Here is an 18,934-nt window from a genome sequence, read left to right as displayed (position 1 = left end):
ACTATTGCTATCCCCCCATCTGGTTTAGTATTTTTAACTTTGTATTCATCTAACTAGAAGTCCTGTTTCTCCTGCCACCGCACTTCACTAATTCCCACTATATATAACTTCAACCTATCCACTTCATTATTACATTTTCTAACCTACCTGCATGATTAAGGGATATAACATTTCATGGTCCCATCCGTACAACGCCAGTTTTGTTTCGCTTGACGACGACATAGTCCTTAATAGTCTCCGCCCGAAAATTTGAATGGGGACTATTTTACCTTCGGAATATTTTGCCCAAGAGAATGTCATCGTCATTTAACCATATAGTAGATCTACATTCCCCCGGGAAAAATTAGGATTGTAGTTTCCCTTTGCTTTCGGCAGTTCGCAGTTCCGGCACATAAAGGCCGTTTAGGTTGATGTTAGTCCTATATTAATCAATCATCCAAACTGTTGCTCCTGCAACCACTGAAATGGCTGCTGCCCGTCTTCAGAAACTACACATTTATATTGTCTGTTGTGGTTGCACCTGCGGTACGGATATCTATACTGACGGAAAAAAATGGCACCACTGAGAAGGAGTTGTGCGACATGAACGAAAGTTGGTAGGGGTGTTTCAACATCTGTAAAATAATGTCAATTGCAGTTTCGCGTCAGTTGCATAACAGTGGAACTAGTAGCACCACTATGAGGATACAGATCAGGTTTTCTTTAAACACACGCTATAACGGTCGTTAGCGTTAGTTACCTTTGAGATTGAGCTTGGTAAATTGATGCTAGTCAAGAATGCGTTTAAGGCGACAAAGACATTATCAGCACCTCACTGAGTTTTGAACGAGGTCGTGTAATAGGGCTACGAGAAGCTGGATACTTCATAGAGAAACTGCAGGAAGATTTAGCAGGAATATAGCCACTGTGCATGATTGCTGGCAGAGGTGGAACTGTCGCAACAAGACCGGGCTGCCGGACGGCCACGTGGCACTACCGACAGAAGGACCATGGAGTTCGGCGTATCGCTCTGCCACATCGTATCCACTGTGCAACAGCAATCTGAGCAACAGTTGTCAAGACAGTGACACAACGAACTGTTACAAATCGACTACTTCAAGGGCAGCTCTGAGCCGAACACCCTGTAGCGCGCTTTCCAGTGACCCCAAACCACCGCCATTTGCGATTTCAGTGGCGCTGACAGTGACGTTGGTTAGAATGAGGCCAGTTGAGGGCCTCAACCAACCTGTCTGCGTCCTACACACACTGGACCTACACCTGGACTTACGGTCTGTCGTGCATTTCGTATGACAGCAGTGGAGCTCTGATAACGCTCGCCCACATAGCACTGTTGTTGCCCAGCATGCTCTACAGAGCGTCTACGTGTTTCCTTGGCCTTCTCGATTACCATGTGTCTCTAGTGGAGCACATATAGGACATCATCGGTAGACAATTCCAGCGTCATCCACATACAGCATTAATCGTCCTGGTATTGATCGACGAAGTGCAACGGGCATGGAACCCCATCCCACAAACTGATATCCGACACCTGTACGACACAATACATGCACGTTTGCATGCTTACATTCAACATTCTGTCCGTTACACTAGTTATTAATGTACCAATATTTTACATTTGCAATGGCTTATCTCGCGCTTACATTCACCTGTGACCTTTCAATGTTAACCACTTAAATATCATACCTAGATGAACGTATTCCTGAAATTTCATTACTCTTCATTAATTCTTTTTTGATGTTTCGTTCTTTCTCCCGTCGCTGTATTTCGCTGAGGCATGCAAGCCACCCCACCAACGGCATGGTTTAAGGTTCATGGACAGCGGTGCTATAAATAGGTTTTTCGTTGTAAGCGAAATGATGAGGAAACAATATACATTTACGATGTTAAGTTCAAATGACACTGCATTTGTGGTGGGTTGATTTCCTACCCAACATGTTTAAATATATTCTACTCCCACCATGTATTCTATAAGCTTGAGTGTTAGAACACTGGCACTGCAGCTGTCGTTGCGAAAGATTCATTCCCTTCCCCTTCCTGTCCTGTTTCAGCAAATAATCCTTGCAGATAGAATTCCACTTGAGGGGTCTTGGATTGTATCCTCTTAAACAGCACTTCTCCTCTCATTTTCCTTTATAATAATTTACACACTTTTTTGATAGTTAAGTGCAATTCGTATCTTTCTCGTTACTCTCACGTAGCAGATTTGACCATCAGGTCATGGATTTGAACCAAGGATCAGTAATTTTGCAGGTCTTTAGCCAATAATATCATTTTTTTACTACTCCCTAATTTTCATGAGTTTTGCGCGTATCGCAGAACTTCAACCTATTGGTTCTCCAGTCTTCTAGCTGTAGTTTGAGGTTAGGTTCCACCAACTACACCCTTTTTTTCAATTTTGTTAACTTTATTTTCTTCTTTTTCACAAGTGTCACACATGTGTCTGTAGCCCTTTTTTCAAGATGTTTGAGATGCAGAGAGGGAAATAATTTTTTACATATATTCTAATGTTTCGTCAACTCATCACCATTCTTATTTACTGACAGTGAAACATAAAACTCTTCAAGTACGTGCAAATGTAAATGCACACAAAATTTAAAGGCGCACACACAAACACGTTTACAAATATTTTTAAATGGGAATATAGCTAGGACCACCTCTATTAACATCCCCTACATGATCTTTGTGTTTTGTTACATGGACATTTACACCATTCTTCCTGTGTTATAATGTAAACTGAAGGTGAAGAGGGGAGACAGGAAAGTACATGGAAGGAAGTCATGATGTCAACTGCATTTAGATTTTATGCCCAGTCAGCGGCGCCAAGTAAAAATGTGGGCCAGACCGCGATTCGACCCGGCATCTCGTGATTACTAGGCCATTGCCTTAATCACTGCACCACCCAGGCACAGAACATACTGCAACTGCACAAACTATTTTGGCACACACCTCGGCTGACCCACTAGCGCCAACTATGGACAGTACCCCTCCATGTCCTCCATGCTCGCTACTTGAGATTCTCGCAGGAGCTCGATCGTGATTGCGTATTCGCACTGTAGGTGGAGGATTTGTGGCCCATCGACGCGACTCAGTTATATGAATGCGTGGTGTGTATTCTTTTGGACATTACCGAAATGTTGCATCTGGACTAAGAGGAAGAAAGAAGTTAGAATAGGTATTTTTACTGTTGGAAGAATAACGTATTTCATAATTGTACACTCATGTTCATAAATTAATGATAATGCTGATACATGGTCAAACAACGCTCTGGTGGGCGGATTGCGTGTTTAAATCACCTCGGGGTATGACTATGCGGTGCATTTGATCTGCGGTCGTCGCACGGTGGCGCTGGCAGCAGTCCACATACGCTGAGGTGTGTTGATGCATGTCAGAGTACGGTGCAGCGAGTAAGTGTGCAGACGTTTTCAGACGTTCTAATGGTGACTGTGTGTTGAAAATGACTCAAAGAACACATACTGATGATGTTATGAGGGGTAGAATACTAGGGCGACTGGAGGCTGGTCAAACACAGCAGGTCGTAGCACGGGCCCTCCGTGTGGCACAAAGTGTGATCTCAAGATTATGGCAACGATTCCAGTACACAGGAAACGTGTCCAGGCGCTACACTAAGGGAGGTCCACAGTGTACAATACCACAAGAAGACCAATATCTCACCACCAGTGCCCGCAGACGGCTACGGAGTACTGCAGGTAGCCTTGCTCGGGACCATACCGCAGTCACTGGAACAGTTGTCTCCAGACACGGTCTACAGACGACTGAACAGACGTTGTTTATTCGCCCAGAGACCTGCAAGTTGCATTCCACTGACCCCTGGTCACAGGAGAGCCCGTAAAGCCTGGTGTCAAGAACACAGTAGATGGTCATTGGAACAGTGGTCCCAGGTTATGTTCACGGAAGAGACCAGGTATAGTCTAAACAGTGATTCTTGCCGGGTTTTCATCTGGCGTGAACCAGGAACCCGATACCAACTCCTTAATGTTCTTGGAAGGGACCTGTATCGAGGTCGTGGTTTGATGGTGTGGAACGGGATTATGATTGGTGCACGTACACCCCCCCCCCCCCCGTCCCCCATGTCCCTGACAGAGGAACTGTAACTGGTCAATTGCATCGGGTCGTCATTTTGCACCAGTATGTCCGCCTTTTCAGGGGTGCAGTGGGTCCCACCTTCCTCCTGATGGATGATAACGCACGGCCCCACCGAGCTGCCATCGTGGAGGAGTACATTGAAACAGAAGACATCAGGCGAATGCAGTGGCCTGCCTGTTCTCCAGGCATAAACCCCATCGAGCACGGGCCGGCCGAAGTGGCCGTGCGGTTAAAGGCGCTGCAGTCTGGAACCGCAAGACCGCTACGGTCGCAGGTTCGAATCCTGCCTCGGGCATGGATGTTTGTGATGTCCTTAGGTTAGTTAGGTTTAACTAGTTCTAAGTTCTAGGGGACTAATGACCTCAGCAGTTGAGTCCCATAGTGCTCAGAGCCATTTGAACCATTTGAACCATCGAGCACGTCTGGGTTGCTCTAGGTCGACGCATCGCTGCACGTCTTCAAACCCCTAGGACACTTCAGGAGCTCCGACAGGCACTGATGCAAGAATGGGAGGTTATACCCCAGCAGCTGCTCGACCACCTGATCCAGAGTATGCGAACGCGTTGTGCGGCCTGTGTACGTATGCATGGTGATCGTATCCCATATTGATGTCGGGGTACATGCACAGGAAACAGTGGCGTTTTGTAGCACATGTGTTTCGGACGGTTTTCTCAACTTATCACCAATACCGTGGACTTACACATCTGTGTCGTGTGTGTTCCCTATGTGCCCATGCTATTAGCTCCAGTTTTGTGTAGTGCCACGTTGTGTGGCACCACATTCTGCAATTATCCTTAATTTATGAGTATGAGTGTGGTTATAAATCAGTAAAACTCATCGTTGCAGGAGCTATACCATCTGCATAGGTCTTGGCTATATTCCCATTTACCCATTGGTAGCCAAATACACGGATTGGTTGTCGGCATCAGGGGTCATCATTAGAGATTAGATGGGAGCGTCATCTGTAGAGAGATTTGTCGAATTTCGTTTCTGCGTACTAGATAGCTAAAATCTCCAACTTTATGTATAAGTACAAGGCGTGCTGGAAAGTAGTGCCTCCGGACTTTTTAGGTGAAAACTTTTAAAGATTTTTAAATAAGACAAACGTTATTAACATTCTACGTCTTTGGGCTTCGTATCTACAACATACGAGAGTTGGAGTTTAAATAGTGGCAACTATTTATTCACAACTGATAAAAAAGAGTTACATGTTTGCACCTGTTACTGTCCTTCAAAGTAGTCACCAGCGTTGTATAGAACCCGTTGCCAGGCTCTGCTAACGGTATACTACGCCTTCCATATCGCTGGCAACGGGTTCTACGCGACACTGGTGACTACTCTGAAGGACAGTAACAGGTGAAACATGTAACTCTTTTGTATCGGTTGTGAATAAATAGGTGCCACTATTTAACTTCCAACCCCCGTATATATCTCAACATGGTCACCCTCGGGACGTACACATTTCTCCCAACGAGTGACCAATTTGTTGACAGCGTCATTGTAGAAGGTTTGACTCAGTTGTCAGAGCCACATCACCTCTGCTTTCACCGCTTCATCACTATCAATGCGAAGTCCCACAACGTGTTTTTTAAGTCTGAGAAAGAGATGAAAATCGAAGGGTACCAAATCGGGTCTGTGTGAATGTTGATCGATGACAGTGAAACCAAGGCGGGTGGTTCAGATGTCGCAGCGCTCGTGTATGGTCTATCAATGTCATGCTGAAGGAGAGGGTGCTCCATGGGAGGACGACCTCTTCGAACTCGAAACTCGATTACACCACCATGTTTCTCATGCACCGACATACCTACGTTACATACCGCTACGCTACAATTTGGAGCCTGCAAGCCCCAGAAGGCTGCAAATATGTGCAAAAGAAGAATAAAGATGTAGAATTTTAAAAACAGCGTGCGTTTTATTTAAAAAGCTTTAAGTGCACATAAAAAATTCGGAGGCATTACTTTTCAGCAAGCCCTCGTAGTTCCGTTTGGACGAGTGTCAGCGCCTTTGAAGTCTGAGCAACAGGTTATGTTACGCCTTCGATCTTCTTTCGGGACAAGACCACCGACAGACATCGACTGATACGTAGATTGTCATGATTAATGGCCAATTGAATGTAGCTCATGGAAACATGTAGTGGCTGCAAGCCGTTACTTTAGTTTGTTGTAGGCACATAGTTGCCACTATTTAAGTTCCAACTGTTGTATATATCTCAACATGGTCACCCCGGTGACGTACACATTTCTCCCAAGGAGAGACCAGTTTTTTGGCACCGTCACATGTCATGTTCCACTCAAGCTATATCTCCTTCATTAGTAAAACAGGAAGAAAGATTAGCATTTAATTTTCCATCGACAACGAGTAGCAGAACACGAACGCTATGTACGATTACAACAACATAATAAATCAGCGATAGCGCAACACCACCGTGACTGTGGACAACCTATCAGGTTCCAGGAAGCCAGAGTACTGGCGAAAGAATCGTAGATGCGAGAACGCAAAATACGGGAGGCGATCGAAATTATTAAGCAGTCTGACAACATCAACAGAGAAGATGGCTACAAACTCCCGGCGTCCTGGCTGCCGGCCATCCCAGTCCAACGGGCCGCGAGCGGTCGCGGGGCAGAAGCTACACGGGACACGGTGATGGACGTATGTGCACAAAAAGCTGTAGAGCAACTGACAGTCCACTTCCGCGCACACCAGGAGGAAAACTTGCACACCAGAAGCCGAACGCTGATTGGGGGACAGCTACCAATCGTTGACGACTTGGACATCCACGAATAGCCTTTTTCCTTCTATCTTCCCTTACGCCATGACTCGCCAATCATATTTGAGGGCCAATTAAAATTTTTAAAATTGTGACGGCAGACATTGATAGTCTGTAATAAATAGAAGCACCTATCCTCATGCAAAACCAGTCGTGCCCTGAGGAAGGCTGTTGCAATTCGGCCGAAACGTCGGTTTAATTTATTATTGTTGTTAGTTTTTAGCAATGACGCGGCATAATACCCAGAAGAATTTTAACCAAAGCCAAAATGAGTTTATTTTATAAATCAGAGTAGTCCCACACTCAGAAAAAGAGGGTAGGGAAGCAGATACCGGTCTCTTGTATCACCTAGGCAAAGTTCTAGTCGCACTGGTTTGCCATTGCCCTTCTCCAACCTGTTATGAAGTGTCAAGTGTGTATCTGTGTCCTGTGGATTACTGACATGAATGTCTGTACAGCGTGGTGTTGGGTCTGTGTCGTTAAGACTGATGGCACATAACCTGTTCCTTTCGAATAGCACCAAGCGATTTCATGGTCGGATCACCGTCAACAGTGACCCATATCCTCATTCCATGAGACACTGCGGAGGGGTTTAGAACGTAATTCAGGACATTAGTGCAAGGACTGCTGATCAGGAACTTTACACCACAACCACTTCTCCCCTGTCCGCTACTGAGGTGGGTTACTTGTACTTTGTCCAAATCTGTTGCATGGTAAATAACTAATCTGTGGTACTTCCTATTCACCAAGGGTAACTTGAAACCCAAGCCTTCGACACGATATGCACATAGTATATCACTGTACAAAACATGTCTATTAGGAGCGAGAAAATGTTTCCGTTCGAAGGCCGTAGATTTGAAAATCGGTATGCCAACAAGGCAAAATCGCCGTAAGTATTGAGGCAATTATCCCACCGACGCACCAGGTTGAAGATATCTGATTTGTAAAACGCCGTATCCTGCTGCGTAAAGAAGTCCGCAACGGCCTGCTACTGATCCTGGTACGACGGAAATCGTCGACCCTCGAAGGCCAGGCCTTTTTTGAGGGACCATAGGCGCGATAATCGCATGAGGAGAGATAAGGACTATAGGGCGGCTGCTCGAGTGCCGCCCACTTGAGTCAGTGTAACTTCTGTGTTACGACATTTGCGGTATGCGGACACGGATTATCATGAAGAAGCAACGCCCCTTATCGCAGTTTTCCCGAGCGTCTCATCTTCATTGCTGCCCCACACACATTTTTTATTCTCCCATGGATGTCTACCAGTGTTTATCCTTCGTTAGCCAAGAAAAGAACCAGCGGAAGAGTGACCGTCGGAACACAAAAAATGTCAATATGTGCCCGTTTATTTAAAAGACTCTGACTGAAAAATGCGGTACCAGATGCCTTAATATACGTTCCTCAGAAAAAAAAGAAAAAAAAAAAACGTCCTGAAAGCCGACCTCCGTGTTATCCTCGGCCCTTAGTGGTCGCCGGGTGTGGATACCTTCGAGGGGGGCGGGGGGGGGGGGGGGGGGAGGAGCGGTGATGTGGTCAGCACACCACTCTCCCGGTCGTTGTCAGTTTCTCAATCGAGTAGCCCATAAGGGCTCACTTTACTACGCTTGCCAGCAACACTCGGCAGACTCGGACGGTCACCCATCCAAGTGCTAACCAAACACGGCAGCGCTTAACATAGATGATATGGCGGGAACCGGTGTTTCCACTGTGGCAAGGCTGTTGGCAGAATTTCATCAGCAACTTCAGAAACTTCCCCAAAAACATTTGCATGCGATCATATTAGCGATGTATTTTAACATGCAAGCTCCCCTAAGTGTAATTCGCTCATACCCACTAGTCAATTGCTGTAAGTCACGTATATCAATCCACTCCAATTTGCACTTCGTCACTCACTCATTGGGCCCCACTCATTGTCATTTGCGTCTCTGTCATTGTCTCCTATATCGTAGCCACAGTCCCCATCGTTCTGTGCTACTACTTCAGCCTCCTCTCATCTTGCTCTCTCGTACTGCTAATATCTTGTTCCTTCCTTCCTACTGCTGCTGTCCCTTCTCACTGTTATTACCTTTCTCGTTATCGTCGTCATTGCCATATACTCTGTCTCTGATTATCACTGGCACTCATACACTTCCACTTTCTCCTTTTCTTACTTTAACCCCCCTCCCACCCCCATCAGGTACTGTGTACTACATTCCGATGTTCATTACTTTTAGGTCTTTTTGCCACTGCCACTGTCTTCTTCTGTCTCAGCATAAAAGAGCGCGAATATGTTCGCACGCCAAAAGTTTTGGGAATATTTTTAGAAGTGCTTAGGAAAGTAGAATGTGGCAGCTGATACAAACTTTTCAGTTACAGTCTTTTAAACGAACAGGAATATAGCCACTTTTTTTTTCTAGGACAGGACCATTTCTCCTCTGGTCCCTTTCTTTTCATTTCTGAAGGACTAGTAACTCATAAGAAAAAAGGTATTGGTAAAAAAATTTAGATAATTTACTTAAGGAAAATTTAAACAACACAAAACCAATTACTCTATTTGCCCAAGCGGGAGGAAATGTAATATTAATATTTTAAACCTCTGCTCTAAGACAGCGACACAAAGACAGTCCTTCTGTTGGTTATACGAGTATAAATGGTCCCTAGCCCAAGAGCTATGTAATACAGTTGACATTACCTTTTTATCACCAATAAAACCCGAGGTATGAGGACCGAAAAATCCAGTTTTTACGAACCTCATTTTTGAATATTAGCATCTCATTAATAAGGCATGCGCAGAAACATTAATTAGGAGAAGACGGGTCTCAGAATAAGAAAATTCTAGTAATTTAACAGTAATTTAAACAGGAAATGTGAATCAATGGATTAAAAGGTCACATGAGCTACATTGCCATTTCAAGAGTCCGGAGCTATGGGGAAGTTACATACTTGTAATATATTTAGTCAGAATCGCTTCCTGTTACTGACGTTACTGACGGTGGCCTGAGGATACTACTTACTTTTCCAGACCATGAGAACTTGTCACCACATAGTGCGTGAACTCAGTAGCTTAGGAAGGGGCGGGGTGGAGAGAATCCTAATAGCCCCCGGGCTCTGAAACTTCGATAGCTGAGGTCTTGGAACGAATTTTTATTCCAGCCCGCAATATCTTAAAAAATGGCTCTGAGAACTGTGGGACTTATTTTCTGAGGTCATCAGTCCCCTAGAACTTAGAACAACTTAAGCCTAACTAACCTAAGGACATCACACACATCCATGCCGGAGGCAGGATTCGAACCTGTGACCGTAGCGGTAGCGCGGATCCAGACTGAAGCAATTTGTCAGACTTGTGCTAGTGGCGACAGGAGGCTTTTTGTGATGACTGACGTTTTATGCTATATCGGACAGATGGCCCTTACATCGTCGGAAAGATCCATGCCAGAAAAGCGAGTGTTATGATCTGGTGAATGTTTCGTTGCATTCCCTTGGTCTTCTCGTCATTGTGGAAGCACAATGGATCACCACAAGTATGCCTCTATCTCTTGGGACTATGCCCACCCCTTCATGCAATTTGTGTTTCCTTGGCACAGTAGGACAATGCAAGGTGTCCCACAGCTAACAATGTACGTGTGTGGTTCGATGAGCGCCAGGATGAGTTTGCCGTATTAACGTGGCCACGAAATTCCTCGAATTTATCTCAGCGGTCCGTGCTGAAAGAGGGTGTTATTCAGGCTTCTGCTTTGCTTTGACGATGTAGTCGTCGACGGAACATTAAACCCTGATTTTATTCCATTTCTTTTCGAAGACCCTTGGGCTCCAGCTTTGTTCACAAGATTTTCCTCAATCACTTTCATCGCAAATCACCAGTTGCGAATCTCGACTTCCAGTGAGTATGTCCTGGTAATGGAATATCTTTTACTTGTATTTTTATACACATACAGTTGTCATTTATGTTTTATTCACAGTTACGACCTTTCATTACGTCATTATGTTTCCAATATTGAAACACCAGTGGGAGTAATCACTTCCCCTCTCTTGAATCCATGAAAACCTACTCACCTCGACATATTCTGCTGAAATATTTGTCAGAATTGTACTGTAACCTGCAAGTTTGATTAAACTACACTGAAATAAGTGGGCAATTAGAGTTCAAGTTTTAACACGAGAATCTGTAGGAATAAAAGAGTTGAAAACCATCGTCAGGTTAGTGTCGAGTGGTCACCGTAGAATGAAAGTAAAATAGTCTATCTAAGACTTGGTGACACAGCAAAAAATGTAAATAAGTAAATATGTTTGCGTATATTGTAGTGTCGTACTTTGATGAAAATTAATTCTTCTATAAATTTAAACGTTTGATTTAGACCTTAAGCAGTAGTCATCTATGTAGTAGTTTTCCGCCCAACCGATCGACTAGAGGGAATGTTGTTTGTGAGAAAGTCAAGAGCACGTGTTCCCATCCTTTCACATTGTCATATGAAGTTATTGGCCGTAATTCATAGTTACGTTAGAGTATTTGATATGCCGAATCAAGTGACGCAAGTAAATGGCTATGAGCCTTTGTCAGACGTCGACACCATAAGGAAGTCATTTGTTCTACGAAAAAGGTGAGCTCAGGTCGACCACGTAGTGATAACCGCATAAAAAATACTACACGCCAATTTAGTCATCGCCATGTAAAATGAGCTTACGCCCCTCGCAGTGAACAGTCATAATGCACGCAACTAACGCGTCCAATAAAGAATTACATGGTGAAGACAGCAATGGGCTGTTTCAAGTTTCATAACGACTTTTTAACCCTCTAAGATCTCTGGAAGTCGACATATGTGAATTCCCGTTCAGTTTTGAGCTTATTGCGTAAAAGTACCAGTATCAGGTTCTCTGTGAAAAGAATAGAAAGCTAAAATCCCTGCGAGATCTACAAGAGTGCGTACAATTCGAATGATTCATAGGGCTTCTTCTTAGCACAAAAATCTGTATCAGAGTATTAATTATCTCATGCAGTCACTCGTAGCACGACATACATTTTGAGCACTTCCGGCAACGCTGCAGGAAGCTCTGAGGGAGAGCAGTTAGCTGCAACAGGTGTATGTTGCACGGATCGATGCAGCGCCAGACAGAATCAGCTCGCCGTGTGGGCTGTCACTGTGTGTGAGTCTAGGAGGGGGGTGAGGTAGGCAGCGGTAGCCTCTTCCGAGGTAAAGCGTTGTAAATAGTCTACGGAGTTTTACTTTCTTTCTGGTGTCTTTATTTCTATGACAACACTGACAATCGGTTTCGAAGAGCTACATGGAAGGTGTTCTCAAATAACTGCTATTATTCTTAAATACTGTTGAAGGGCTCGGCAATCAGGCACTGATGTTTTGAATGACCGTGTGTTGCTTCATCGTCAGTATTATCCGATCATGACGGTTTGAGTACTTAAAGTGGAAGAGAGATGAAAATAAAAACGTTGCTTACTCATAATGGCAGTTGTTTGCACACATCACCTTGTCCTAAAAATATGTGGCTAGTTGCAGATTCTAAGAATAATCATCAGTTTAATAACTGCCCTTTCTCGACTTGCCGAGCAGGACCGTGCTCTTGAGTGTTGGTGATGTGATGGTGACTCTATTGAAATAGTGATATGAGTAACATCGTCAAAGACTGTGATATTAATTACTCTGTGAAAGGTATTCCTTCCAAGATTAAAAAGAACGCGTATATTAATAAATAGAACCATAAGAAAAATAGTGGCTTTCTGTTGCCAGAGCGATATCTCATTGTCTTGGTTCAGGTTGGATAAGCTATAGTCTATGTAGATGTAACCGTTCGTCGACGTTACAACTATGCAGATATAGCGAACCACAGGTATGATAAAGAGTGTATCGAGGTATTTTCATATGTATAATCTGAGTGATTGACTCAATTTTCTTTACGGAAGCAGGTGACATTATTTACGAGACTGACGTTCTCATTAGCGTGAATATAACATTAGACATGAGGATGACATGCTTAAATTCAAATTTACATTCATTTCCGTGTAGGTTCAACCCGGTACTGTTATGAGACAAATAAAAGTTACTGATTAAAATTATACTTCTCCGTATTTACTTCCGGAACACGTTTCCGGCGGTGTCCCTCTTAAAAAGCATTTTGGGTTCATTGACGTTGTATGTTTTGCCGGCGGCCGCTGAAAAATTGAACAGCATCGACTGTGATAATAATTGTAGCACTGGACGAAAAAACACTTGAGACATTCACACTGACACTGTATTCTAGCAGCACTAGAGGCACCTCTTGAGGAGGCCGAGTGGATGCTACAGCACATATAAATATCATGTTACTTTATTAGAACTTCAATGAGATAGAATACTTAACTTGCAATCTATCCATGTCCACAAGAACGTCAGTTATAAATTTGTTCCTGTAGCTGTACTCTGCACATTTTCATTTGTCACAATAGAGAACGACAGTCTCATGTCGGTGTATGAATGCAACTGACTATAAACTTCTTTACAATTCTGATGTCTGATACAACTAGCGCCGCTGGATGTGACTAAGATGGTTCTGTCGTTGTAAGTAGTGATGGCAGACTGGGGTGAACGGCAATGTGCTATGACGCTCCCAGCAGCGGCGGCGTGCAGAACATTTTGAGCGTGTGTCTACGCCGACGTCTCTCATTCGTTACTGGATCAGACATTGACTGTCCTTGCATGGGGTTCCTGCGTGAGGTACAAACCGTGGCATGGGACCTCCTTCGAACGACACCACAAGCAGCTGCTTGTCGACTAGCTTCAAAGAAGCGAGCAGCCAATTTAAAATGCATTACCTTCCACAATTAGTTTCTCAGTATTCTACCTTTTGCTTAAGAAATACAGCGCCACTAGTCCTTTGAAACTTACATTTCCTCTTTGTGAAATGTTTGCCAGTAAGTTGTCAGAAATGTTTCATTCAAATTACAGTTCAGTTAACGAGTTTGTTTGCATGGCCATCCTCCGCAGCAAGCACAGAAATATGTTTTCTTACTTATATATATAAATGGGAAACACCTTCTCACGCTGCACTGTATTTTACTTCTCCCAGACGTGTTCCGCCTTTTTTCTTTTTGAGGAATCATCAGGGGGATCTAGAATGACACAGTTTTGTTTTGACTTGTGTAATTTGCAGATTTTAAAACAGTTCACGTGCCTTTTTTATCAAAATAAATGATTACTCACAGTTCTTCCCGGTTTTAGTTGTCATCTTCTTTTCCTCTAATCTTGTCACATGATGGAGGTCACACGACAGCTCTAATTATGAAACATAAGCATGTTTTTATGATCCAAACTTTTTTCTTTCTACTTTTCATCTTGTTTGGTCTTCTTGTGACGTACTATCAGTCTTCTGTCATTAGTCCTAGATATTTGATCGAAAACTGTGATTTCAAGGCGTAACTACTTTGAGTTCGCTATGTGTCTCATCGTGTTCGGTTTATTTACGTACAAGTTGTCAACCTCACGAAGTAAATGCAGAAAACTAACGTCTGTTCACATATATATAATTCGTGGGTTGGAACATCAAAAGTGGCAACTATTTATTTACAGCTCGTACAAAATAGATACGTGTTTCAAAGTTTTACTGACCTTCAGAGTAGTTACCAGCATTGTGTATAATCCGTTACCAGCGATATGGAAGTCATAGGATACTCTCAGCAGTGCCGTGCCAGTTGTGATGACAGTTCGAGCGGCGCGGTCTATTGCCCGACGAATTTGTAGCAGTTCTCAAGTGAATGCCGTGAAGTGTCTTTTTCAGTTTAGAAATCGAGTATAAGTCAGGGGAGTGCAGTAGGTGGTATAGCACTTAGCAGCCTCATCAGTCGAACAAATCAGTAACAGCTTGCACTGTATGTGCTTGAGCATTGTCCTGCAAAATGATGGTCAGGTCCTGCAGAAAGTGTCATAACTTCTGTCTCGACGCTGTTCATTGTTAGAGCAACCTACGACCAGCTTAGAGACAGAAATGATGACACTTTCTGCAGGACCTGACCATCATTTTGCAGGACAATGCTCAACCATGTACAGTGCAAGTTGTTACTGATTTGTTTGACTGATGGGGTTGCTAAGTGTTATACCACCTATTGCACTCCCCTGACTTAAGCACTCGTAAGTTCAACTCGATTTCTAAACTGAAGGAAACACTTCACTGCATTCGTTTCAGAACTACCACAAATTCGCCGGGCAATAGACCGCGCCGCTCGAACTGTCAACACAACTGGCAATGCTAAGAGTATCCTACGACTTCCACATAGTTGCCAACAGGTTATACACAATGCTGGTGACTTCTCTGTTGTTGTGTTACTCTATTATTTTGTCTATTAGCGTAAACAATGAGTTGTTTGTCGTGCGTCCTTCATCATTCAACAGGATTTTCTTTTCTGTTTTGGTTTCCTGTGTGTTATTTCCCTGCAGGTGTAGGATATGGTTTTTATTGTTGATTCTAATTACATTCGTGTCTCCTTCTCTAGTGGTTGATTTGTGATTGTGTTCTCTTAGGTGTTCTGCAAATGTGGAGTGGTTTGACCCATGCTTCCAGGCTCTCAAGTAGTCTGTGCATCGGACATCGATTATTCTTCCTGTTTGCTACTATTTTTGTGAAAATGATGTGCTCAGTGTGGTTTACAAAAATGTTTGCTAAGGCTCCTGGCACTGCGGACCCCATTGGTAATCTTGTAAATAAAATTCATTGTTGAACTGGAAGAAATTTTGTGCTGTTATGAGCTTCATTAATGTATTTCATTAATCTAGTAGTTGGAGAGTTCATTATGTGTTTTCAGGTTCTTATCTATGATTTCCTTCGATTCTGGTACTGGTATGTTGGAAAACATGTTTTCTACATCAAATAAAATGCGTGTTCCTGTCTCTGGGATTTTTATACCTTTTATTTTTTATATTAGCTGTGTAGTGTTTTTAATGGTTCTGTGTTTTGTACTTTGAAATTTTCAGATAGTAATTTTAACACGTATCCTGCATGCTTGTAATTTTCTGAAAACCAGTATTGGTATTTCAGAAAATCTCCCATTTACAAGCTTACGTGATACATGTTAAAATTACTGCATGAAAATAAAATACAGTGCAGCAGGAGAAAGCGTGTTTTACTTACAAAACAAAAATTGCAGTTCAGTTCTGTAGCTGATTCAATACTACTTATCGCTCTATGAAATAATTCGAGACTCTGATAATAACAACACTGATAAGGTCGGTACTGTAAAAATCTGGCGGAACAGTGTCAAAAATAGTGTACATGTTCATATACATATACAGAAATATAACATGTGCTTCAAATTAAACGCAACTTTAGTACTGTATTAGAGAAAAATTTACTTTTCATTGCTCATAGACTACATACGTTATTTGGTTGCTTATGACCCAAGTGCAGGAGCTATTAGAGAATGATCTTACTTTTAGCTGCGGCAGACTGCACTACATTACAGCAGAACAAAATAAATGTTTAAATTTAATACTCATCATCTGTTCATTAATGTGAAACACTGAGTGATGTTACTTCTTGACTAATTAACTCTGCAGAGATTAAATTTTATGCTTATTTACTTCGCAACATGAACTAAAATTATCTCGCCATTGGTCTTTAACTTGCAACTATAAGGTATGCTTAAAAGGAGTAGTTGTTTAGTGAGAGGTCTGGAACAGTCAGCATTAATTTTCTTGTCCGGCATGTTAAACACAGACGACATCACACAGAGCGTCCGCATCTTCAGGGAATGAACTGAGTGAACTGGTACTGAAATACTATTCAAAACAGTCTGTATTCATACTTGTAGTTGTCGCCTCGCTCTCTGATTCTCGCCTCTGTGAAACATGGCCAAATTTCTCTCTGTGAAACATGGCCAAATTTCTAGCAGGAAAAATCCTGATGGTGAAAATAGATGACTTGATCAATTTAAAAATCCATGTTGTCGAACGAAGAATATTTTTTTAGTGTGAAACCGAAAGTAAATCCCAGTGCTTCTGGGGAAACAAAAAAGAAATTTGAATCAACCGATTGTTCCAAAGATATAACAGTGAGAAATGGCAGAATATCGTACAAATTATCAGATTTTTATAGTAAACATAATGGTATGAAAAAATACAAATTCACGTTGTTAAGTTCAAATGACACAGCAATTCTGCTGAGTTGATGTCCTTCCCCATTCTGTTTTGACATTTTTTACTTCCATAGTGTATTTATGAGCTGTATTGCTAGAACACTGGCACTGAAAATGTTGTTGTGCAAGATTCATTTCCTTACCCTTCCTGCTCTGTTTGAGTAACCAACACTTGCGCAAGCAATTCCACTTGAGGGTCTTCGATTTGGTGCTCTTAAACAGAAATTTTTCTCAAATATTCCTTATACATAATTCGCACAGTTTTTTGATATTTCTGCGCAATTCATATATTTCACATGCCTTTCATTTAGGAAATTTAAATTTTAGGAGCGGTACCTTTGTATGACTTTTACCTATATTATCATATTTCTTGTACTACTAGTTAATTTTAAGGAGAATGTAGTGGATTTTGGTCCAAAAAATTGATTTTTCAGAAATCTTATTTCCTTGATCTACACAGTTTAATCTATGTGGTGTTTGAATTTTTACGTGACAGCAGCGTTAAAAATGCCTTTAAATTGTTAAAATGATTAACTCTGCACTGGTGGAGACTCTCACCTTTTCCTACATTTGAAAAACTGGTTGCTTTAGCGGAATTTTTGTCAGTGTGGAGGCTATTTTCTTTCGATATCTTTAGCTGACACCTATATCTCTGGCCGACATCTCTATCTTTGCCTGAAAACTTTCTTGTATGTGGTTTATTTACATTTTGACAATATGACACATATTAGTATATGAAAGGTTGAATTCGTAAACCTTTACGTGGAAGTCAAGATCTACGCATAATGGGTGGTGGGAAAACTGTGTTGAAGAAACGGAGGTTTCGAGGAAATTGGTTTACCAACAAAAAAGAGGAAACTGCTCGAAATTAAGAACAGAAGCTCTCAGCTTCAGCATCGAAACTTGGGACAGGAGAATTGTGCAGATGCGTGAATCAGGTTGATATGGATTCCACTGGATTCAGACTCATTGATTCAGAGCTTCTCTTCCAGTTTTAGATGTAGAAATGAAGTCTAAATACTGCCACCAGTGTGCAAAAAGAAAAATGTCCAACAATGAGGACAGTGAGAAACTGTGGCAAGAAAAGCATGCAGTAGCATACTCTAAAAATTATAATGGCTCAAGTGGAGCATGGAGGCTGCTGCAGTTGTGCGGATGTTCTCCAGATCTGAGGACCAGTAAGGTGTTAGATACACTAAATACCTTCGTGATGGGGACTCCTCTTCGTTCAAAGCTGTAACAAATAAAAATCCGTGCAATACAGCAATAGAAAAGTTGGAATATGTTGGCCACATCCAAAAGAGGCTTGGTGGTAGGCTTCGTCGCTTGCTGAAAGAAAAGAAAGGTGAAGCACTTGAGATTGGAAAACCACAAGGAGGAAAAGGCAGGCTTGCTATGAAAGAAATTAATTTTCATCAGTTACTTTATGGGAGAGCTGTCACGAAAAGCACATATAATTTAGAGGTATTGGGGGGTGCTGTGTGGGCAATTTTTTTCCACAAACTATCCACTGACCAAACGCCAATGCACAATCTGTGTCCGAAAGATGACTGGTGTAAGTTCAGTAACAGAAATGAGACGCATTCAATAAACACTCCTTACCAGAACCTGTTATAAATGCAATTAAGCCAACATTCTGTTTCTTGCAAACCCTGGTTGATTGAGGAAGTGTCTTCACGGAAAGACACAAAATGCAAATGAAAGCCTCAGTAATTTAATATGGATTAGATGCTCACAAAAGACATTATGTGGACTTGAAGAACTCCAAATAAATGTCTATGATGCAGTTTTATGTTACAATCACCGAAGTAATGGCCGAACTGAAGTGTTGAGGAGAGTTGGTAGCGTGTTTACCACAAAAGTATTTTACACCATCGACGAGAGCAGGGTCAAGAAAGCTAACAGACCAGTGTCAAATACAGGCCAAGCAGATTCGAAGAGGAGAGAAGAGAAACCTGCAGGATAAGGAG

The sequence above is a fragment of the Schistocerca piceifrons genome, chromosome X (genome assembly GCF_021461385.2).
Source record: "Schistocerca piceifrons isolate TAMUIC-IGC-003096 chromosome X, iqSchPice1.1, whole genome shotgun sequence".
NCBI lineage: Eukaryota > Metazoa > Arthropoda > Insecta > Orthoptera > Acrididae > Schistocerca > Schistocerca piceifrons.
The sequence above is the reverse complement of the archived record's forward strand: the minus strand, read 5'-3'. Positions refer to the sequence as shown.